General features: G+C 44.3%; 1 protein-coding gene across 3 annotated transcripts in view; it reads left to right on the top strand.

Annotated features, from left to right (window-relative positions):
• The first annotated feature begins 1,804 nt into the window (after positions 1 to 1,804).
• The window catches only part of LOC144772966 (F-box-like/WD repeat-containing protein TBL1X), a 952,308-nt gene continuing 929,431 nt past the window's right edge, over positions 1,805 to 24,681 (top strand). For 2 of the 3 annotated variants that reach the window (XM_078657675.1, XM_078657677.1), the window contains exon 1: positions 2,956 to 3,370. The gene's annotated coding sequence lies outside the window, so the exon portion shown is untranslated. Of the gene's footprint in view, positions 2,157 to 2,955; positions 3,371 to 24,681 lie in introns of those variants that run through there. The other variant, XM_078657676.1, reaches the window with a different exon arrangement.

Below are 24,681 nucleotides of genomic sequence, written 5' to 3'. Positions count from 1 at the left end.
GTTATCCTATGCCGATGACACTGTGCTAATGACTCTTACTGCTAACAGCATGCAAACTTGTCTGAACGCTTTTAATGGTTTCATGCAGGATTTAGACCTCAGGGTCAATTTTACAAAGTCTTTTGTAATGGTTTGTGGCCCCAGAGGGACAAAAATGCTGTAGGTTTGTAGTAGCAACCTGATTATTGAAAAAGTTGTAAATTTTAACTACTTGGGAAACTTGTTTAATAAAAATTTGAGCTGGAATCCACTAATAACGGCCCGAGTACAAAAAACCACGCAATCTATAGAGGCCCTTTTTCGTTTTTCAAGTAAATTCGGCCAAAAGTCAATTCCCGAATTGAAGACCTTGTATAATGCTAAATGCTTGCCTGTCGCTACTTATGGGGCAGGGGTGTGGGGGATACATAACTGTACCCAAATACAAGTGATGGAAAATAAGTTTTTTAAGCGTCTCTTGTCGATCCCAATTTACTCATCAAACATTTTTTGTCATACAGAGATGGGTATAGAATTTGTAAGCGATACTATCCATGTTTCACCATTACTCTTATGGAGAAAAATGTGGCTATCCGAGGATCTGCAGCTCTCGAAAGATATTCTGAAAGATTGTATAAAGCTTGACCACGCTATGCAGATCCCATGGTTGTCGTATGTGAAGGAAACCTTCCATAATATTGGCTTATTTATGAAAACGCAGAATTCATTGAGCAGGATACAAAGATGGTAATTAAGAATGCTTACCGTAATACCTTGGGCTTGTTAAAAAATGATGATCAAGTGATATATCGCTTCGGTAAATTGCAGCACCAATTTTATTTATCATTTACTACTCATACACAATGGCGTTTTTATTTAACGAGATTTCGACTTAATGTATTGCATTTTCTATTTGCTTTTCCGAAACAAGGGGGTTGGTGTGAGAAGCTACCCCCTTGCCCATGTGATAACAAATCTCAACAATGCACTTTGAACCTTGTTCTTTTTTGCTCTCTTTATAAAAACCCGAGAAATCGGTTCATTAAACCTATCTTAATGGATATTCGACCCTGCAATTACAAGGAAGGATATGAGTACTTAATATCTTTGCATACTGCTGCTATATGCAGTGCCATGCTTAGTTTTATTACACAGGCACTTATTATTAGGAAACGATATTGAAAATATGACCCTGTTTGAAAGGAATTTGGTAGCTTTAGTGGGAACACTAAGAAAACACTTATTTAAAGAGTTCAGGGCAAAATAAGCTGGATAGCGTGAAAGGTTGAATTGGCTTATATATGTGATACCCACATTTTTGAACTGCATAATGCACTTTACTATGGCACATTTTGTCCTTTTTGGATTTTTATGAATTTCTTAATCTGTTTTACATATGGATTGAAATTATTTTGGGTAATGTGTAGAAATGTGGTTGAAATTCACTGTATGATAATAATTTGAATTTATATATTTGATAACCATTTGTTATTCATGTTTTAAAAATGTACACTTTCATGATTCTTCTACGATCCCAGAAAAAAATGTCCTTAAAAAAAAATTACGTGTATTTAGTCAAAATATATTTGGGTGAAAATTAAAACCCGTACAAGATATAAAGGTACCAAGGCATCACAATATTTTGTTACAACCAAGGCATGTAAAATTCCATTTCTCTTTTTCTGCGTTTAGTTTATATAGATAGCACTGGTCTGCAACTTCTCCCAGCTCAATTTTCTAGTGCGCTGATAGTAGACGTGTTATGGTAAAGCGAGGAATGTGTCACAGTAATGCAGAGAGCTGTAATGATGTCAACTTGTTATTTACTTTCCAAATCTGAATGACTGAGCAAGGCGAAAGGAGAATCAATCAGCCACAATGTGACCCAACAGGCGGAAAAAACACTGCAAGTCTTAGAAGCCAGCAATGTGGGGGAAGGGAAAAGCACATGTAACCAGGGCAATGTTGCATCATTTACTTTACGCTGGGTTGTATTGCTGTCTTTTCCCCTCGATTGGATGTAATGTTCGCAGCTCTTAATCTGTCTGAAATCAGAGAAATATAACAACAAATCATAGCGCATGTAGAACGCCGAGGGAGATGACCCCGGGGGCCTGGATTGTAGCGGATTTTTTGCTGAATTCTATATTGCTGAATCACAGCTATGGAAAGATACTGTAAGTGCGCGATTTTCTTGTGTGTCTTTAAAAACTGTAATTGTGTTTCACTGGTACCTTCCTCTCAGTTTTGTGTGGACCTTGGGACCTCTTCTCAAGCTGATTTCCTGGTGTGGTATGAATGTCAGGGTCACTGCGAAGTGGAACATTTTGTCTGTTTACATTTTCAGCAGCAGGGATGTTGAACTTCACGCCCCCTGGCTCAATTGTTTGTTTGGTTTTGTAACACGAAGAACATGCTTTGTTGCTCGTATGGAATGGATGCATCCTTGACTTTGCTGGGTGAATCGTACCTAGCATATAATAATGTGTTTACAAGCTTAGGGCTGAGTGTTTTTCACTTCCTTTCGTTACTGTGTACAAAGGTTATCGGCCAACAGAAACGCCCCCAAATAATTTAATACCGGGAACCAACAAAATGAATTTATTTTGAACTAAAAAAAAATACATGTATCCACTTACTGAAAGCAATGTTTATGTGTTTCATAAAGCGGTAAATGCACATCACAACGTGCCCGTTTCCTGAGGGGGCAGGGCGGGAGTCTGGGCGGGCGCGTCGAGCAGCAGCGAGCACTCCAGCCTAATAATACATTAGCAGACGGGGGTTACTTTAGTGCACTCTGGGCTCAGAGGGGGGCGGGGAGGTGTGTAACCGAGAAGATTTGTCTTGCTTCCTCCCCCTCCCTCAACCCAAATGAGTGACTTGTCTTTTTTCCCCCCAGGTCACTGGCTGAGCTCCTTAGCTTGAGGCTGGTGTGTGTATTAGGAAGATATTATTCAATTTTTAGCTGCGGCTGCTGCTCTTCCTCAGAAACAAACACCCGCTCGCGCGCACTCTCATCGAATCTCCCAGTGAAGCACCTCCTATAACCGCCATATCACATCAGACACTGGTATTGGGGGAGGGGGGACTCCTCTCCGTGTTCCCTTCCCCCTCCGGCTCTGGGACTTCCCTTTCAATCAGTTTAACGTTTCTGTGTCAAAGGGAAACGACCTCCTGGGCAGAGAGAGGGAGTTTGCAGCTGCCCCACCTCATGAATGGTTGACAGGATTCACAGAAGAGTTACCATGCCGGGCAAGTGAAAAAAAAAGAGCCATCGAAAGAGTCTGGGTTGTGCATGAGTGTGCCTTTCTGCAAAGAACGTGACTCCCCCCTCCCACCGCTCCTACAAGTGAAAATCTGGGACTGGGATCCCTCCCTTGGGGTGTGAGAGGTGAGTTTTTAGAGCGCATATTTAGGACTTGTGCTCAGATGCTCGGTTGTTTATATGACGAGTGGAACAACTTCCCTACTGTGCCCCTTTATAAATACTGGGTGTTCTTTTGGATGGTAATAACGATTGATCGTTTGTTGCATCACATGTGGACGTTGGGGCTCCTGTTTCATTTATTGACATATTAACTGGAAAAAATGTCGTGGTTGCTTCCTGTGAGGTCGTTGTGAATTCGTGGGTCGCGCAATTTAGTGCGCGGGGGAAGGGAATCTGACTGCATTCGGAGACAGAGCAAAGGGTGTCACTGTCCACGTTTTGCAAGTAAACTGGTGTATTGTCACTTATCTCCTCACCATTTGGCTATTGTTTACAAACGTATTTGAAGAATGCCCCTTTTAAAGTATTGTCTAATTTCAAGTTATTCACTCTGCTGGTGGTGTGTGGAGTTTCCAGTCACCTGACCTTGGGTGGAGGAGAGGGGTGGATCCGATTTATTTACAGTACCCAGAGCAGGGAGGCTGCTGTCAGAAAGGCAGTTCGTACTAAGCAAACAGGCTTTTTTTGTGGCGGTTTTATACTGCCCTTAAAAACACATTGTATGAGGTGAACTCACTAACCAGCAGGCCAATGCAAAAACTCAGGGCGGCGTTTTACAGACTTGTAAAAGTTTAGTACTTAGATTCACAATTGAGTGACTTGACTGACTGTGTGTTGCTCGGAAGTTGATGTTTCTTACTTTGACAAGGCAAAGTGATTGTTGATAGCTTTGCATGCCCCTTGAGAGGCCTGCGTCTCTTTCTCCATTGTCACAACGTTACGAGAGGTTAGAGTGGCCAGGGTAGTTAGTTTGTTATTGAGTTAACTATAGAACCACACAAAAAGTAGGTTAACATGCACTGACCAGTGTTGACAGTTGACATAGTAGTGTGTGTGGTGGAAGTGACTTGGGTAATGGGTGTCTGTGTTAGTGTCATCTGTCAAGAATGTAGCACTTTATGCCATTGATATGTATTTGATCAAAGTGTTTAAATAGCTTAGTTAAACAGTTGCTTAAAATTTGTGTTGTCACTGTGTCTTCATGGTTGCGGACAATAGTTTAAACTCTTGGGCCTTGTGCTCTACAAGAGTTTGCACCCTTGCTTTGTTTTTTTGTACTTTGCTATGCAGAATATCTTAGCAGTAGCAGATCAGGTGTTTGCAGGCCCTACATGAATTTTTGTCCCATGATGCAGTACTTTTTGTCCAATATAAATATACCTTTACACTTACATAGGGCTTCCACCAAGAGCGAGTGGGGTGCTTATATAATGTGCCTGTTGTTGTTCGATCTGTTTATGAAAGGGAGAGTCTTGTTTCCTTATTTTATGTTTCGACTTTTAGGATAGACCTGTGCTGACCACATTGACATTACTTAGTTTTGATACCATTTGATCTGGTTACCTCCATTCTGCACTTCATTTGAAGGAGTGATAGTTCCTTCTGAAACAGTAGTAATAGGAAGTTGGTCATTTTTTTTTTACTTCAGAATTGACTTTGGGGATGTAATGTATGTTCAGAAACTACTTCTAGATTTTGAGCTGGGCTTTGGTCTGTTCTATGACCTTATAGGATGGGCACTGGGCAAGGATGAGGCGTTTTATAAAATACTTACCTGTTCAAGGGACAGAATGCTTCATTTACTTGTCTTGTAACTTTTCCCATGCATTGAGGTGACAAATGATGGCTCTGTTCTCCTTATATCAGGGCTTTATTACCCGCTTCTACCATTGTTTCTGGGTACAGTTTTGTTTGTGTTTGGATTCTAGCATGGCTTTGATTATACCATCTTTATGATCATACATAACTCCGAACTGTATCAGGGCTCTGTTTTATGAACACGCTCTGCTTAGGCCATCTTTCTGATCAAGGTAGGGCTTTAAAAGTACCAGCACTTTGATAACGCAGATTATAGCAGTGTTAAGCATATCATTGTTGTCTTCATACTGTTGCTCTCTTTTTTTTTTTATTCATTTGTCAGAAAAGAGTCTTGTAAACTGCTTTAGCAACTGTTCTTTTAAACATAAACTTGATTTTACAAAATGTGACTGTACATCCAGATTAGACTTGCAGTTCAGTGCCTAGGTTACAAGCTGAGGGTCATTGAGACCCCTTGCAGTCCGACTCTATACTTGACCAAATATAATTCGTTAAATCGCTTCATCTCGCTGTGCGTCAGTTCTGTTTCTTGCCATGCATGTGAAACTATGGTTTACATGTCTATATTAGACGAATTCTCCGAGGCCTGGTCCGTCAAAATGTTATGGGCTCAATCCTTAGTTATTTATGCATATAAGTTTGTCTTACACCTATAAAAGTTGGAGATGACTATTTTTGTGTGAACGTATCTACTCACAGGGACTGGAATTAGGAAGAATGTGATAGGTCCAGAACTGGAATTCCCCGTTAGTTACTGCACACCTAAAAATTTATAGGTATCCACCAACTCCTGTCCAATTGCTTACCACCATAGGAAATGTACTCCTGATAAGGGCAGGAGCAAACGCTTTTACAGGATGGGAAGTGACCTTATCTCCATCCAAAAACTGTGGGGATTAAAGAAATATGTTTCTTTTTTCCTGCAAGGTGGAAAATATTTCCACCACAGCAGCGGCGGCTCCTCTGCGGTGGCGGAGGAGCGGTATCTCCCCCACCAGAAGCTGCAAACATTGAAAATTAAAATGATAATAAACCAGGTTTATTATCATTTCAATTTTCTCTCTCTGGTGAATCTTGGGGGCGGGGCCATCGCAAGGCAGGGGCAATCATTGAGGGAGAGTGGTGGGCACTGTGATCAGTGTGCATGGCAGTTTGGCCGACCTTATCAGGCCAGCCAAAGCGTCATGCACACCGAAGCTCTTCCCCAATCCCAGATGCATTGCTGTGTTGGAGACGGCAGACATAGGCTCCTAGGCTCCCTGAGAGCGAAATCAAGTACGCTCAGGCCAATCCTGACACTGCTCACGTCAGGATTGGCTGCAGGGGATTCTGGGAGTCTGTGGTGGTGAGGAGAACAGCAGCAATGCAGCAGGACGAACAGGTACTTTTTTTGTTTTTGTAATTGTTGCTTTCCCACCTCCCTCCCCCATGGCCCGCCACTCATCGCGGACACCAGCCGCTACTGCACCACAGAGAAAAACAAGTTTTAACAAGTGAATTTGCACTTGCTCTGCAGATTTTTGCATGAGCAAATATATGCATTTATATTTGCTCAGGTAAGAATAGAATTAATATATGTTTGCTAAGACTATAGTTTCTAGACTTGCCTCTGTAAATTCATGTGAATGTCATACTCATTTGAATTTATGAAAGTTGTAAATCTGCACCCATGAAAGGTCTGATATATGCCAGTGCACTTTTGTGACTGTAAGAATTTTCTTCTTAATATCAAAATTTCAAATTCCAAAGCTTTATTCGGTTTAAAAACAGAAACCGTAAAAGCATACTACATAAACACATTTAAAATTCTTAGAATTCAATTAAAAATTTCCAATCAAATTTACAAGTCCAAAGGTACCATCAACAGATCGTGCAATTTTCATGATATATATACAATTTTGTAATTCTTAGTACTATACAGGAGACAATGTTTAAAATAACCAAGCGGTTTCTTGCAATTCCAAGGATCAATGACCATAAAAGAAAATAAAGTGCAAATGTGCAATAACCACCATTTTCTGGTGGGAATTTGACTCTGAAAGTGCACTGCAAAGTTCAAGAAACAAAAACGCAGTAATACAAAGTGTGTCCTTAAAACAACATCATTTTGTGACCAGTTTGCTAATTATTATCTCCCACATCAGTCTCGAGACATTTAATCAGGTTCTCGGCTTTTCCTTACCCTAAATCATTGTATGTAATTTTGTGACCCAGAGTTCTCATATAACAAGGCCTCCAAACGGGAGTTGTTACGTCTTATTTTAATTGCCTCCTGGATAAAGGCCACAACTGCACTACAAACTTTTAGATTTGCTAATCCACATATGTATTCGAAGGCAGGTTTATAAGGAAATAGCCTCTCACTTCTAAACAGTGGGCTTAAATATTCTTTCCTAATCCTTCTATAAAAATCACAAAAAAAGGATAAAGTGCAACGTTGTCTGGTTTGATATACCGTCACATGGTCACTTTGGCAAAGTACGATTCCACTTGTCCATTTTCGGATAAGCTATTAAAAAATGGGCCAGTCCCATACTTAATCTTGTGAGATAAAATCTATGTGATCAGTTTGTGACCAGTATTAGATAATTTTGTACCCCTGTCCCAAGGGTTCTGTCGCAAAACTCCTTCGTCATTTGTTTTGTATTAGCATCGACTTCCCTCAACCATGTACGTGTGTCGATCAAATTAGTCTCCAACGTTTTTTATCATAATCTTGTATTTGGGAGGGGGTATCTTATTCAGTGTTTGTAGTACATTCATTTAAAAGACTTTTGATATATTTCAGCCATGGGATTTTCTTACCATGTTCTAATGCAACAGAATCTTTGATAACATCCTGTGTAAATTTCGTGCCCTCTTTATGCCATATCCTGTGTCAGGTGTTTATACTTGTAGTGCTTATGAAATCATATATGTATGCGGCACCCAATTTTCTATGAACACTGTAAGTAAGGGTTGAATTGGGTACCAGCAAGCAGCCTTCGGAAAAAAGCATTTTCTTGTGTTTGAATGCTTGTACAATTTGCCGCTCCCCAAAGTGCTGCACCATAACAGGTACCACTGATGCACTTATTCTTATATAATTTCATAGTTTCTTTGATAGGTTTGTTGCCCATATTTTTGGAAAATCTAAAAAGTGCCTCAGTCGTTATAGCTAATTTGTGTTTACATTGCTCGATGTGGGCTCTCCAGCATCCGCTGGCTGTAAAGACTAGACCTATGTATACAAATGAGTTTGTTTGTTCAATAGGGACATTGTGTACATGGTGGATCTTTGTTTCTGCTCTTCCTTGCCCACATACCATTGTGAATGTTTTTTTTCCAGATTTAGTACCAAGTCTTTTTCAGACATAAGAATTGCAAATTTTTCTATGAGGAGCTGAAGCCCGTTTTGCAGTTCTTGATAAGAAAAACAGCGTCATACGCATACAATCAAATTGGAACTTGCGTTTACCAACTTTTCGTGTGTCGGCAATTAGTTATTGTAACTCTTTATCAACCCCATTTATATACAGTGAGTAGAGAAGAGGGGCAAGCACACTACCCTGTCTGATATCCCGGGTTACCCTAAAGCTAGTGGCGCACTCTCCGTCCAACCCATAGAGAACTCTAGCGCTTAAGTGACTATAGATTTGTGAGAGGTATGCAATAATATCATTTGGGGCACCCATGTGAGTTAGTGTTTGCCACAGCTTAGAATGATTAACCATATCAAAAGCGCTCGTAAGATCAAGAAAGCAAAGATGTAAATGGCCCTTTTTTGCGATCGTATATTTACTGATTAGTACATGTAAATTGATACATTGTTTCACACTCCCTATTTCCTTGCGGAAACCATATTGTGTTTCGGTAAGAATATTGTGTTCCTAATAATTCCAGCCTTTCCAATAGGATCCTGCCCATTAGCTCAGAAGTGGTCTCCAAGAGAGAAATCGGGCGATAACATTTGGCATCCATCCTGTTACCCTTCTTAAATATCGGGACGATAATACTTTCAGTCCATGATCTCGGTATCAAGCCGTCAGTAATAGTATTAAATATTTTTAGTAATATGGGGGCCCAAAAACCTATCTTGAATTAAAAAATATCTATAGGAACCCGTCAACTCCTGATGCTTTTCCATTTGCACTTTTTTCTAGGGCCACCGTAACTTAGTTGCTGGTTAGCGTCCGTGCAGTCTGAGTCAAACCAGCTAACTGTTGGGAAATTGCAGAGGTAATGTTACAGAAAACCCTAATAATCTGTTTATTAGAGGAATCCTCCCTGTTAAATATTTCTATATCATTTGTGCAATCAGTCAGCAATCTCTCTACCAATATGTTTGGGTTTATGCCAGACCATTTAATCGAGATACCATTCTCTCCCTGCGTTGTTATAGTCTGTGCAAGGCTTGGCCATGTCTGGGTATTTAATATAATCTAATAGTTAAGATCAATGGATGGTGGTTGCTTAGGCAACCCTTTTTTACCTCCATTTCCACTGTTTGTATTTTGCTGTGTGCTGAGATTAGTTTATGATCAATAATTGAGCATTGACCGTGTCCTACAAAGGTTGGTAGCTCTAAAGTGTCCTCTGATAGGGATTGGTCCACCACTTCTAGATTGTATTTATTGATTATCATATTAATTACTTCACCGTATGTGTTATGTGGGAATGTGTATAATTTTCATCCTCCCTAGCACCATGTCCACATAATTTTTCATCTACGTCACTACATCTCTTGATATTAAAATGTCCAGCCCAAATGAAAAATTCCAATTCCCCCCAAAAATAATCACTCTTAACCTGGTTCAGAAAAATGTCAAGCTCCTTCTCTAGAGATATAATGACTTGGTTATTATAAAAATGTATTACCATAAAAAACTGAGAATCTTTTGAGTATAGCAGCAACATTTGGAAATAGGGTGAGTTGGTATATACTTTCTTTAGGGTTATCGGACATGTAACCATGTAACCGAAAGTAGAACTGTTTTAAATCTGCAAGGAGTGAGTGGACACCAGTGCACAGCTGTGTTTTAAAAAATACATATATTCTAGCATGAACACAAAGAACAATCAAATGTCAGCCTACAGCGGTGGCAGACATGGCTTTGATGTGTGTAGTGTACTTTGGTGGCTGGATGGTGTGCCAGACATCCATGACAGATTTCATCAGTCAAGTGCCTACTTTCCCTGCAGAAGCCAAAACCACTGAACTAGGCTATACAGAGGCATTACTTGACTATAGTCTAATGTTAGGTATTAATGGATGTTACCTGTTTTCCCCTGTTTGAATGGTGGTTCTTTTGGTTTGCTTCTTTGTGAGCCAAACATTGAAAGATGGTTGAGGCTCTCATCAAAATCCCATGGAAAAACTGCTAAACCACCCTTTGCCCTTCCATTTCGTGAAGGCGTTGCTTGCGTTTCAATTATTGAGAAGCCGTCAAGATTAAAAAGGTTCAGTGTGCCAGGTTTCCTGTATACAAATAATTTGTGAGGTTTTAAAAAAATGTGGCCATACGTTAACATTTAATTTTGTATTTACGCCCGTTATGTTCCAACAGACAAAGGCTAAGCTGTGCGGTGTCACTTGATTCGGATGAGTCTGGATCAGGGCTAAGTCAATGTTGCTTGCAAATATGTTTATTTATTAAAGGCTGTATACAAAAAGAAACTGCCTCGGCAACTATTATAGATAATAGAATGCTTTCCATATACCTGCTTACTACTTTGGGAAAAGGAGGAAGAGAAGATATAAAAGCATCAATTATCCATCTCTCATTGGAAGATCTTTGACCTGACTTTTTTTTAAACTTTATCCTTTCTCAACAAATACCTACAGTGAAGCCAGTTACTATAATGGCAGTAAAATAAAAGGTTATTTATGAGGTACAACAGGTTACCCAAAGAAGGAAGGACAACAATATTCGAGGTTAAGTGACACAGGCAAATGGAGGACTACATATAGCAGAACGTACCACAAAAAGGGGGAATAAAAGCACATTCGCCACCATACAATGATGCAGGGGTTGTCAAATACAATAGACGCAGAGGACTTATGACCTATCCGTTGATACATCATTTGCAGAATCAACCATGGACCGCAAATAATTCCGCTGTGGTTTACAACTATCTTTAGGCCATGATGTAATTGGCCACAGTGAAGCTTACAATTTGGAAGTAGTGTCACAGTAGTACAAGTCTTTCAGCCAAGCTGCCACCATGAGGGTAGGGTGGGGGGTTCGAGCATCCTAATGAAGTGAAATATGTTGCTTAGCTTAAAAGTAGAGCAATTACAGTAAAACTACTCCTCTCCAGTGGTAATAACTTAACATATCTGAATAACGCCATAAAGGGTTCAGCCGAAAGTGGTCGTTCAATCATATGAGATAGAGTGGAAAAGCTATCCTTCCAAAAGTTGCTATCATCTCGCAAGTCCATGTCAAATGGAAGAAGTTTGCATGGTCCACCCTACATATCGGACACTTGTGAGATCTGGTATGGTCAAATTTCGCCAGTGTGGCAGGGGTAGTGTAGGATCTGTTTAGATACTCATGATATAATATCTTATGCCGGTGATTACCTGACATGAGTTTAGTCTGCATACAGCAGTAATACCAAACCTTATATAGGAGTACCCAGGTCATGTTCCATTGCTGTCCTGGCTCTATAGGTTAGTCACCAGATGGCAATTTTCTGGTGAGCGATCAATAATGTAAGTGGTGATAAGTCTTTGGGTTGAGGCGGGTAGGTAGGCAGCACTGCCCGTAATGTACTGTGTAAACCATGAAATGTAAATCTATTTATAATCGATGATTAATCTGATTTAGCCAACGTGGAGATGAGCTTGAGCACACCTTCTAGAAATAGGTCCCTCATGACCCGCAGCTGGTGCGCATCAATCGTACGCTGCATTCAATGGTCAATAGTGAGCGGGAGCCAAGGGTTGCTTATGAGGGGAATAAAGAGATTCCCCACTGCGAACCATGCCCAACTAGTTTAAACCATGCCCAACTAGTAGTGGCTAGCGTTTGAATTGTTTTGGGGTTGCGCGGTAGTCCTTGAGGCATTATGGTGTCATGGGGAAGATGTGGTAGTTGTGCTCATTCATGTTTGAGAAATGGCAACCAGGCATCCGGAAGATACCAGTAATAGGCATAATGCGCATGAACTACATAAAAATAGAAGTGTGAGGACCTCCCAGCGGATGAGAGGCCGAGAATCATTCTATATTAGTCGAATGAGCAGCCCACACAGGGAGGTAAAGAAACTGCTAGTGAGGGCCATGGGAATGTTTAAAACAAGATAAAGAAAGCAGGGCTGCACTATCAATTTAGTAATTGCTATACTATATGCCCAGCAGAAGATTAATCCACCTTTCCACCTGTGTCTTAAGTTTCGTAAAAGCAGGTCCATAGTTGCGGCGTATTACTTCTGAATGCTCCCTGTGGATATGAATGCCCAGATATCTAGCAGAGTCTGTGCACCATTGCAGGGGAAAAGTAAGATCACACGGCACAGTGGCGTCTGTGAGTGGAAATAACTCTGACTTACTCCAGTTAAGACACAATCCAGAGAAATCGCAGAATCTATGCATCTCTTACACAAGTGGGGACAAATTGACTACGGGATGCAAACAAATAACATTATGTCTGATGTGTAAAGGGAAGCTATTCGTGTCCCATGGGAGAATCCGAGGCCCCTATGTCTTTCTTGGAGATGACCGACAAGAGGGTCCATGGTGATTATAAACAAATGGGGAGAAAGCACCCCTGTTGTGTACCGTGGGTTAAAGGGAAAGGTTCTGTGAGTGTACCATTTAGGGTCATCCGGGCCAATGGGTCCTGATATAACAGACAAATCAGTTTATGAAAACCGTTAGGTATGCCCAGTTTTGCTAGTGTCGCATGCAAAAAGGCCCACTCGGGGGAATCAAATGCCTTTACGGCATCTAATAGTGCAACTACTGAGGGAGGAGTAGGGTAGATTTGGTTTATCACAGCAAATAAGGTACAGAGATTAATTGAGGTGGAGCGGTATGGTACAAAGCCTGATTGCATGGGGTAGATTGTGCAATCCATTAATAGAGAAAGGCGGGTAGCTAAGACTTTGGCCAATATTTTAGTGTCAAAATTGAGAAGGGAAAATGGCCGCTATGAAGTGCAGTGGTAAGAAGGCTTGTTAGGTTTGAGCAGGATTGTGATGACTGCTTCGCCCGGCGTGGAGGGTAAGTGGCCACGTTCAAGAGACTCCGCATACATTTCTCATTAATGCGGGTCAGTATATATTTATATGCCTGTAAAAGTCGCTGATGAATCCATCCAAGCCAGGCGCTGTGGATCCGCTCAAGTCTATGGCCTTTGAGATCTCCTCACATGTGATTGAAGTGGCAACAAATTACTGTTGGCCAGTCTCAAGCCACACCATGGCAATTTCGTACAGGCACTTAGCCAGCGCCTCTTCACCAGCACCTGGACGGGTCATGTAAAGCATCTTCTAGTAGTCAGTAAAGTCTGCAAGGATAGCCGCTGCATCAATGACTTTAGTGCCTTCTGCTGTTTCGTATGTAACATAATACGGGGGACGAAGCAAACGTGGCAGTGTGTGGCCCTGATGTTCACCTTCACCGTACCAACACTCTCTAGCATATTTTCCCAAATAAGTGACCACAAGTTGAGCAAGGTCATGGAACTCATGCAATAATTTCAATCTATTGTGTAGCGGATAGTCATGGGTCGCGTCCCAGTTAGTAGAGTCAAGCACAGGCATCCTAGCATGCACATTTGCAAGGTCGGCATGCAACTGCGAAGCACCCTTGCATGCTTCAAGATGCACACTCCTCGTTCATAGACCTTAAAGGCTTCCCACAGTGTAGAGGCACTCTCAACAGAGCCGGTATTTGTGGAGAAAAATTCTACAATATAATCTCGAGGCTTTGAGTGAAAAACTGTGTCATAGAGCGTGGTAGAAGGAAAGCTCCACTGTCAAAACATAGGGACACATACGGGTTGGTGTAGTGTGCTCACAACAGGGGTGTGGTCTGACAGCGTGCGGGGGAAATGAGCGATGGTGTGTAACCACAAGAGCACGCTTGGAGACATGTGCCAATTGTCAATGCAAGTCCACATGTTGTGCGGGGTACAGTAGAGAATACTCCCGCTGTTTCTGAAATTTATGGTGCCATGCACCTGTCAAAGGAAATGTGTCAAGGAAGTCTGGGAGGGTCTGTAAAGAATGAGGTCTGGAAATGGTTGCAGAGCCAGTGAGATCAAGCTCTGAATGTCAAGTGAGATTCAAGTTGCGTCCCATTAAAATCTAGTCCGACTGGTATTGGCTGATCTGTGATAACAAATCTAAAGAAATCAGGGGAGTAGGTGTTTGGCGCATAGACATTGATTAGTAACACTATACGACCTGCCAACTCTCCTATTACAAACCGGTATCGAGCAGCAGGAACCGTGGCAGTCCGTATCAGCTGAAAAGGGACACTGCTGTGTATTAGAATGAACACCACACGCAAGTAGTAGCTATAGTGAGAAAAATAGTGATGCATGTCCATTGTGGCTGTGTATCTACAATCTGGACTGGGTGACAAATGCGCCTTCTAAAGAAAGGCCACCAGGAACCTGTGGCGACGCAAATAAGGGAGGACCTGCTTTCATTTACGGGGACTGTTTAAACCCCTAATATTCCATGACAGGCAGGAGAGTGAGAAATCCTTGTCTCTACTAGCGACTGAGGGCATGGTGTTGAAAGCTAATAATATGTGTAAAGAAAGTGTTTAAGGATGAACCTTTTGTGTACCATGACAGTGAAATACAACAAACAAGAATACCCTCCACCCACACCAGCCAAAACATGAGCTGGAGAGCTGGAGTACCCAACTAGCCCAAAAAGAAAATAGAGATACAAACATAGTGGTGTACACCAAAGGGGGGTGACAACGCCCGTAAGAGCAAATCCCGGAAGAAACAGTAAATGTATAACGGTAATAATTATTGAACAAATTGTTGAAAATTAGTACGTTTTGGTGAACATTATCTGCGCCATCTTGCCTCTTCCCCTGATGCCACACTTTTGTCGTGCGCGCCCGCCATTTTTTTAAGATGCCCCGATCAGAGCGAACCCTTTTGCATGCTGCTGGCCCCTGACATAGCCCTTCGCCTTCACTAAGCCTGCACGCTGACCACCCCCTGCTTGCACCTGCCTTGAGTCATAAACCCCTCTTCGGCGCTGCTCTGCCCCAGGCCCTCATCCTGTTCCCAGCGCGACACCACCCTGCTTCCCTTTCATGATCTCCGGCCCTTAGATGCAAACCCCCTTTTTTCCCCGTGTGCCCGTTTTGTCTTCCCCGTTCCCAGGCCGACACCCAGCTCTGCCGATACCATTCCTTGCCCCTCCCCGTACAATAGAAAGCTTCCCCCATCAAAGGATCCCCGGGTTGATCAAAGCCCCCACCCCATGAGATCCGATCAAAACCCCCCACATTCCGTGAATCGGCGGAATATCCAGCTGCGTGATACTCATCACCTGTTGTGACTAGGGTGGGGACTTCAACTGTAAATGTGTGTGGGAACGGGCCCAAAGGGGATTTCCGGGAATGTCTTTTCCATACATCAAAGCTTTAACATGAATGTGTAATTTACAATAAAGTCATAAACCAGGGTATAAGAGGCCAGGCCTCAGAAATGTATCTAGAGCACCTCAGAACGATACCTTCTGTCCGTTTCGTTGTGTTCTCCTCCGGAGAGAATAAAAAACCTTGTTTCCTGCTTTCCAGTCTCCAGCGCCTGCCTCTTCATTGATTAAATAACTAGAGGGTCACAGAGGCAATACCGCCGGGCAAATATCGATTGTCCTCGACCCGCCTCAGGTTTTTACAATTGGCGTCCCAAGCGTGGGGCCCATCAGCGACTCGTGGATCCAGTGGGAGAGGTCCCGACGACAGAGTGAACGACTGCAACGATCGGGAGAGCTCTTGCCCAATAGACCCTCGTCTGGCAACCGATCATCCGAACTTCACTAGTTCCGAACAGACCTCTCTCGAGTGATCTACGGTCCTGACTGGGGACCATCAGGAGTGCCGTGAGAAATACGAGAAAAAGAGGACGATCGGGCGCTGGATTCGGAAGACAAGAAACTGTCCACATGGTCCGGGTAAGGTCGTGTAATCACGACAAGTTGCGAAATAATTGCTTGTTTGTTTGATTGTTTAAAAATACTAGTATTGCTCTTTTTATTTATTTGGAGATTCACTGTCTACAAACGGAGAAACAACGGGCTCTCTCTTTGCAAGCAGTGGAGGATAGGTAGGGCAGCAGCCGTGCTTATTTTTTCTCCCCCACTCAATAATTACTTGAAACTGAACTGTTGTTCGCAAAACTATTGTTTCCTGGAGATTCCCTGTCTGCAAACAGGGAAGAGACCACCCTTTTTGCAGATAGTGAAAAGGGTAGGTAACGCAGATCCTTGCGGACCTACTCATTCTCCCCATTGTTATTTATTGGTCTTTTTATTATTTTTTGATCCATGAGGTATTCACTGCCTGCAAACAACGTTGAATAGAAATATTCTGTCCGGTCTTTGCACCTAGTGATAAGATAGGCAGTGCTGACTTTTTAGTCCCTCGTTACGAGCCGTCATGTCTGTCTTCTCCCCACTGATTAATAGCCTGTTTAGCCCGGACCGTGTATTAGAGGTGGACCATATAGCTCCACTAGAAGGCACCCCTAATAAGGACATGTTCATAAACTATGGATTAGTCACCATAGCCTATAATAAATTGTGGCACAGGTATACCGAAGAGAGTCAAGACAAACAGTGGCCACTGGCAGGATCCTTTGACCTTGATAAAATAGAAACGTTAGAAATAGCCCTTCGAAATAATAAGACAACGCCAATTATGCTCGACAGTCTCGGTATGTGGCGCAGAGAGGCTATGCAACGACAGAGAAAAGACGAGGACAAACCAAGGGGAGAAATATACCGACAGGACAACCCCAGGACATCGCTACCCACAACTTATCCCCCGACACTATACAAAAGACGACCAGACTTAGGGCCAGCCCAATGCGCTTTTTGTAGGTATGTCGGACACTGGAAAGCCCAATGCCCGACTCTACTGAGCGTGAGTAAAGGCAAAGGGCCGACAGGAACAACAGACCGGCAGTACAAGAAAAAGCGCGAGACAAAGAAGAACCCGACTTACATAGACAGACCAGACAGAACCACCACGTTTGATTATGCCCGATGGCACAGATTTCGCCAGGACAATTTCAGCGGCATGCTCAAGTTTTCCTAGGTCGGGCAACGTCAAGACGGGAACCCAGCCTCGTTTCAAATTCACTGACGGAAAGAGATAATTATGACCAATAACTGTTTTATATTCGTCTTGGGTCTTTGTATGTCGTACTTGTACTGTCCCCCGTCTGAGTTTGTGTGTATGTAATGTACAAATCTGCGTCATCCCTCTACACGTGTTTCCGTGTTACTCAACCCCTGTTAGCAGAAACGTAGCATAAAAACAACCTGAAAAGAAAGAAATGGTAAAACAAAATCCGTAGACCATTAATGAACTTGAACTTTTAATTTAACACAACAAACAAGGAATAATAACGGTAAACTGTAGAAAACGAAAGTCAAACAGAACATTCGCCCCCCCCCCCCATTCTGGAACCTTCCAAAGTAGGGCAGGGTTACGGCTACGCCCAACCAACGGCAACCCATATAAGGCGGGCCCGGCCGCCAACTCTTGGTCAGGAAATCTTAACGTATGGGGGAGCCGGAGGAGAGGCAGGAGCCAGCAGCCCGGGCAGTTGTAGGTAGTCCCGCCACATGTCTCTTCAGCCAGCCGCAACGGGCCTGGATAGACTTAAGTAGTCCCGCCACATGTCCAGAGGAGAACGAGGCACCCTTTTTTCCTTTTCTCTTCCGTAACAGCCGCAGCAGCTCTGGACGGCGGGATGTCCTGCACGTACCTCCACAACAATTTGTCCAAGTTGGGCTGGGAGGGAGAGGCGACGCGGACGAGCCTCTCCCACCTCCACCGATAGGAGGTCTCCCAGCCCCCGGCCCGACGCCGAACACCCCCAGTCAGGCGATGGTGCCAATACTTCCACAGCACCGAACACACCATGGTGGCACCCCAGTACTTGCGCAGCACCGAACGTGCAATGGTGACCATATTTTCGGAACACCGAACCTGCAATGACTGCACTGATACTCGTGCCGCGCCGAATGCGCGCCACAGGTGGCCATGCTCCCACAGCACTGAGCACAGGACTTGGGGAACGCCGGATGTGGAGAGACCTTCATGCGGGGCGATGAAAAGGAGCGGCATGGAGTGCACCGGGAGAAGGAGACGATGCGAACGAGTCTCCCTCGCCCCCCCAGGTGGGGGCATCACAGCTGCACCCCAGCTGAACGTCCCGCTTTCACACAACAGGGACCTCTTCCGTTCACTCCGAAGGATCTCTCCCACTCTTGCAAACTCGACGAGAGTGGCCCCTGTAGGGCCTCAAAATGGCGTCTGGGTCCGCTGGAAGGCGGGCCCCGGCCACTAGAGTAACTTTGACCAGCAATATAACTCGAACATTTGCCCCTTGGAGCACGAGCCCCCATCTCCGACAGCATCTCCGCAGCCTTGAAGATCCTACAAAGGTCCCCGGCGGAACCTTCGGCCTTTGCAGGCTTCCGGTAAGGGACGGCTGCCTTGATCGCCAACGAAACAAACATGACATTGCCACTCCTTCTGTTAGCATGAATTCTAGAACTGCCGAAAAGGACTCTGGTCCAAACTGCCAGTAATGGAAACATTTCCCCCTGATGCTGCTTCCGGACTGAGCCGGCCCCGCCCAAAATGGCGCTGGTATCAGTCGGAACTTACGAACACCTCGTGGTGTTCCTTCGCACTAATATAAACTTGATGTTCTGAGATTTTATATGATCCTTTGTACACTTGGTTAGAAAAGACAAGGAGAACTCACTCGACGAACAGTATGAAAGGATCCCCGTTACAAATGTTGATTCCAAATGTACAGTGTATTATATTTTTATGACTGATGTAAACCTCATTTACGACGCACACGTACGGTATGCATATAGGAAATCTGATTACCACTATTATGATTATGCTTCTAAATTATGAAAATAAATGCCCCCCGAACCCCCAGCCAATTAATAGACGTTTTAGTCTCTTACAAATGAATGAGTAAAACTTTCCGATGTTTTTATTGCTGCAAACGACACCCCCCACTGTACGCACTTTAGCCATTGCCACGACCGGCCAAATACGACCGCACCCTCGTAATCCTCATGCTGAAATGATTTTGCAAAATAAAGTTTTTTGAAACTATCGACGGGTATTGCATGCTTTATTTTAAAAAAAAAATGTGGGATCGGTGGGAAAGTTCTTTTCTGTGCACCCTACTCTGCTCTCTCTTTAAGGTTAAAAGAAGATGGTTGCCCAGCCCTGGAGGACGGATCGGATCGACAACACGACACTCCGCCTTCAAAGTACGCGACTGACTCATGAACTCTCGCGTAGAGGAAGACCTTGACTTCCAAGGATGGGTAAAACGAACGGTGTAAATGAGGGAATGTAAAAGGAGGGTGAAATGAAATAATGTAAATGTGATAAGGTACAACGTTCCAAAGTATCAGGGAACGGAGCTGACCCAAGAACCGAAGAACCTTAGAACGCCACAGCGTTGAAAGAGGTTTAAGGATCCCGATAGTGAGATACATCCTTTGACTAGATACCTCGCACTAAGCACCTCTGGTTTCCTTTTTACGTTTCCCCGCACACGACCTATATGGACACACTACCCCCCCCCCGACTCCAGAAACCATATCCCCGGGGACCCTGCCCCGAGGAGGAAAGACGAGTAAGAGGTAAGTAAAGGTCTTATGAATCCATGTGTTTGAATATGCGCGAATGCTGTCTCCCCCACCCCCTTTTTCCTCCCTCTGCAGGTTACATCAGAGATTACAGCCAAGGTGTGGCGAAGATCTGAAGCCTTGCCATGTCTAATACACGAAGCGGACTAGCGCCGCAAGGTGGTGTCTAAGCACGCCTGCAAACTACTCACGTATTGAACAAATCCGAAAAATTAGCACAACCTGATAAAAAGTGATCACCCTTAAACCAGACCGGACGAATGAACCCATGTCACGTATGATGCGAAACTATGAGGGAATGTGTGTGTGTGTGACTGAGGCGTCGGCCTAACTGGTCGAAGGACCGAGAATGCGAGAAAGTGCGACAAAATGGTACCTCCTTTCTTCTTTCCTTTTTCTCAAGGCACGTCCCCTCTACCCTGTCTAATGCTCAAACTGCATGATTACAAGATTCTAACGCAGACCCGTGAATGCCCTTTACTGTGTAATGCACTAAATAGCCTTTCTTGAATACACTGCCACCCTCTCTGTTGCACGTGTACTATTTAGCCTGCCGTTGCGCTCTCTCTCTCTCTCTCTCTCTCTCTCTCTCTCTCTCTCTCTCTCTCTCTCTCTCTCTCTCTCTCTCTCTCTCTCTCTCTCTCTCTCTCTCTCTCTCTCTCTCTCTCTCTCTCTCTCTCTCTCTCTCTCTCTCTCTCTCTCTCTCTCTCTCTCTCTCTCTCCCTTTATTTTTGCACTCCCACTCTTCCGAGTGATTAGCCCCGAAATTGGCAGACTGCCACCCCTAGCACACCACCTAATTGGCTTCAAATACCGTCAGTATTTGCACAAAAACGTGTCTTTAATACAATCACCCTGAGGCCGCGTCATTACCTCTCCTTTTCCGCTAGAAGTCAATGAACCGAGGTTGGGCCGTAAGGGAAAGGACAGGTAAGACGACAGAGGTTCCCTAATCTGGCCCGAAATAAGGGAACTACATGTCGACGGCTCCTATGGTATAAAACAAGGACCTCAGAATACGCGACCCTCCCCTCCCCGAATTGTCGCAATACCCAAACCAGAAAAATGATCACCCCTGTTACACCCCCCTGTATCAGCCGCCCAAAAACTGGAATTATGAAACTACCCCTCATTTCCGGTTGTGAGAGATGGGTCGATTTATACCCTTACCACAAGTTTCCTATGTCCCTGGTTGTTCCCCATAAAACCCCTGTCCCTCCTAACTAAGTAATCGGGCTGTAAAAGGTTACGTAGGATCCAGAGTGATGTTTTACAAGGTTAACAGACTAGTCCAAGATAAAGAAATCATCGAAATGAACCCCGTAGTAGTTGAAAGGCAGGATGCATCGATAGAAAGGAAATGTTTAGCCATGTTCGTCTCTCAGCAAAATACCTGTGTAGTACTATGTTGACGACTCACAGTACCCTTTGTAAATGTAAAACTCTAGAGAACGGCATATCTTTGCCAGGTTCGTCTCACGAAGGTGGGTCACTATCAGATGAACTGTCGTGACTGTAATAAATAATTGTAAAGGAAAGTCATAGTAAATCCAACAGGCCCGTCACCGGTCATTCATATGCCAGTTGTGAACACTAATATAACGGGCATTTTCATTCTTTGCCTGGAGCTGGGAGAGAAATAGACTTTTTGATTATCTTCATCTGCAAATTCTCTAAAGACTGTCTTTTCAAACTTGTTTAAGGGTACTGCTGTTGGAGGAGAAAAGGACCGGATGTGGGAGCACGAGGCCTGACTGCAGACTAAGGAACACCTGCGACATTAGCCAAGGCGAGACCACGACAGAAAAGAGCTGCAGGACGAGGCACTGTTTTCGACAACATGAGAAGAAAGGGTCGACCTGATGCCCCTGCTCGATGTCCAGTGTCTGTCGACAAGTCCCCGCTCTCTGAATTCGGTCACACGCCCGCCTGTTTGAAGTCTCTCGTTCCCCTAGTTTGTTCCTAATTTGGCCTTGCTCCATCCCCCTTTTCCTCTGACCTACCCTATGGACTGTTTCGTACGCTCTTCTTCCATCTGAACTTTCTGACAATCACCTCAAAGGACACAGGGCGAAAAGGACCTTTCCGACCAGAAACACGAGGAAAGGGTCGTGCCCTGCAACGCAGAACTTAGAACAGAGCTGGACTTGTAGCTCCACCGCCGGTGCTCAACAGCGCCAACGAAAGGCAACAAAGAATGATAAGAACTCGTTAAACTTCGAACATTTGACATCCCCAATCGCCGTTTCTGCTAGACCTCATTTCTCTCCCAGCCGCCATTGTATTGATCATGCTCCAATCCGAACCTGATATATATGTAATAACCTGCCAGTATGAAATATGCTTGCTGCTCTCGCTACAGAATCGTTTTTGTATTACATTCCTATGACTTTCCTGCTAAACAAATTGATCAAAGTTTATCAAATAGGCCCACCTCCTAAAAACTAGAAATGTTAAAATGTATTGTTTACAACTCTTTTCCTCTAGGGTTCCTACCGTTTCCTTTCTCATGCCCACCACAATAGAACCGAGTAGAAAATGAACCGGCAAGATGTCTTGAATATGTTAAAGGGAGGACTGTTGAAAATTAGTACGTTTTGGTGAACATTATCTGCGCCATCTTGCCTCTTCCCCTGATGCCACACTTTTGTCGTGCGCGCCCGCCATTTTTTTAAGATGCCCCGATCAGAGCGAACCCTTTTGCATGCTGCTGGCCCCTGACATAGCCCTTCGCCTTCACTAAGCCTGCACGCTGACCACCCCCTGCTTGCACCTGCCTTGAGTCATAAACCCCTCTTCGGCGCTGCTCTGCCCCAGGCCCTCATCCTGTTCCCAGCGCGACACCACCCTGCTTCCCTTTCATGATCTCCGGCCCTTAGATGCAAACCCCCTTTTTTCCCCGTGTGCCCGTTTTGTCTTCCCCGTTCCCAGGCCGACACCCAGCTCTGCCGATACCATTCCTTGCCCCTCCCCGTACAATAGAAAGCTTCCCCCATCAAAGGATCCCCGGGTTGATCAAAGCCCCCACCCCATGAGATCCGATCAAAACCCCCCACATTCCGTGAATCGGCGGAATATCCAGCTGCGTGATACTCATCACCTGTTGTGACTAGGGTGGGGACTTCAACTGTAAATGTGTGTGGGAACGGGCCCAAAGGGGATTTCCGGGAATGTCTTTTCCATACATCAAAGCTTTAACATGAATGTGTAATTTACAATAAAGTCATAAACCAGGGTATAAGAGGCCAGGCCTCAGAAATGTATCTAGAGCACCTCAGAACGATACCTTCTGTCCGTTTCGTTGTGTTCTCCTCCGGAGAGAATAAAAAACCTTGTTTCCTGCTTTCCAGTCTCCAGCGCCTGCCTCTTCATTGATTAAATAACTAGAGGGTCACAGAGGCAATACCGCCGGGCAAATATCGATTGTCCTCGACCCGCCTCAGGTTTTTACAAAATGAGCAATATAAGAAAAAATAGCGTAGCGCAGTACAATACAATACATAGTCCAATGGTGTAAGCCAATGGATGGTAAACATGATAAGCAGGAATAAAAAAGGTGACCCTTTCAGACATCAGCAAAACATTCGTACAGGCTACAATGAGTGTGTCCCAGGTGAAGCAGGCGGTGGGTCTCCGGGAGCTGTTCTACCGGGACTTGCGCCAGAGAGAGATTTTACTGGAGAAATGCGTTTTACAAAAGTTTTCAGCATCTGCATGAGTGTTGAAGATGTGATGTTGGCCATACGGATCCACCCGGAGCCAATCAGGATAGGGCATCCCATATTTTAGGCCCAACATTTGGAGAGTACATTTAACCTCAGTAAACTTGTAGCGGGTCTCTTGTACTACTGGAGTATAGTCCGGCTATAGCGAGATTGCAGATCTGATTTTGTAGGGTGCCCCCTGTTGCGGGTGATACATAGTGCACTATCATGGTCCCTAAAGTTTAAAAGCCTGGCAATGATCTGTCAGGGTATCGACCAAGGAACTGGCCCGCTCGACTATAAAAGTATCTGTAAAGTGCTTCCTATCGAGGAGTTCCCCAAACAGTTGTTTCACAAAGGTATCCATCCGTTCTGCATCAGTGCATTCTGGTATGCCAGCTATATGAATTTTATTTCAGCTGGACCCCACCTCTAGGTCCCTGTTGTTAGCTGCAGTAGTCTTGAGGAGATGCTCCACACGTTCAAGATGTTTTGCTGTATCGGCATTGCCATCCTCGATTTCTGAAATCCTGCGCTCTGCACCGCCAAGCCTCACGTTGTGGCGATCCAGGCGTTCAGAAAGTGACATAAAAGCATTGTGAGCAGCTGCGCTGTTTGTTTTTTGCCGGCAACTGACCGGAGGACTGCTAAGTGAAGGGACTCCAGGTCCCAGAGGGCCATAGGAGAGGACACACCTGCACCGCATTGCCTGTGGTCTACTAAAGAACATCGTCACTACCGCTGCGTGGTACGCGCGCGGGCGCGCGCCAGGCAAAGCCCGGGCCAAGGGTGGGCCCTTCTGAGTCTGAAGGAGGCTGGGCTGGGCCACCCCTCAAACTCTGGTGTACTCGTAAGACTGTTTAGTCCTTGGATTATTGTATTTTTGTTACTGCAGTTTTGACAGCTGATACTTGCCATAATTCTGAGAACTCTATAGTTTGGGCAAGGTTACAAAATTCCAGTATCTAAGACTAATGGCGCAACGCGTAGGGAAAGGGAGGAAGGCAGCATTGGGTGCAATAGGCGGGAGTG

Source organism: Lissotriton helveticus, chromosome 8 (assembly GCF_964261635.1).
Source record: "Lissotriton helveticus chromosome 8, aLisHel1.1, whole genome shotgun sequence".
Taxonomy (NCBI): Eukaryota; Metazoa; Chordata; class Amphibia; order Caudata; family Salamandridae; genus Lissotriton; species Lissotriton helveticus.
The sequence above is the reverse complement of the archived record's forward strand: the minus strand, read 5'-3'. Positions and strand labels throughout refer to the sequence as shown.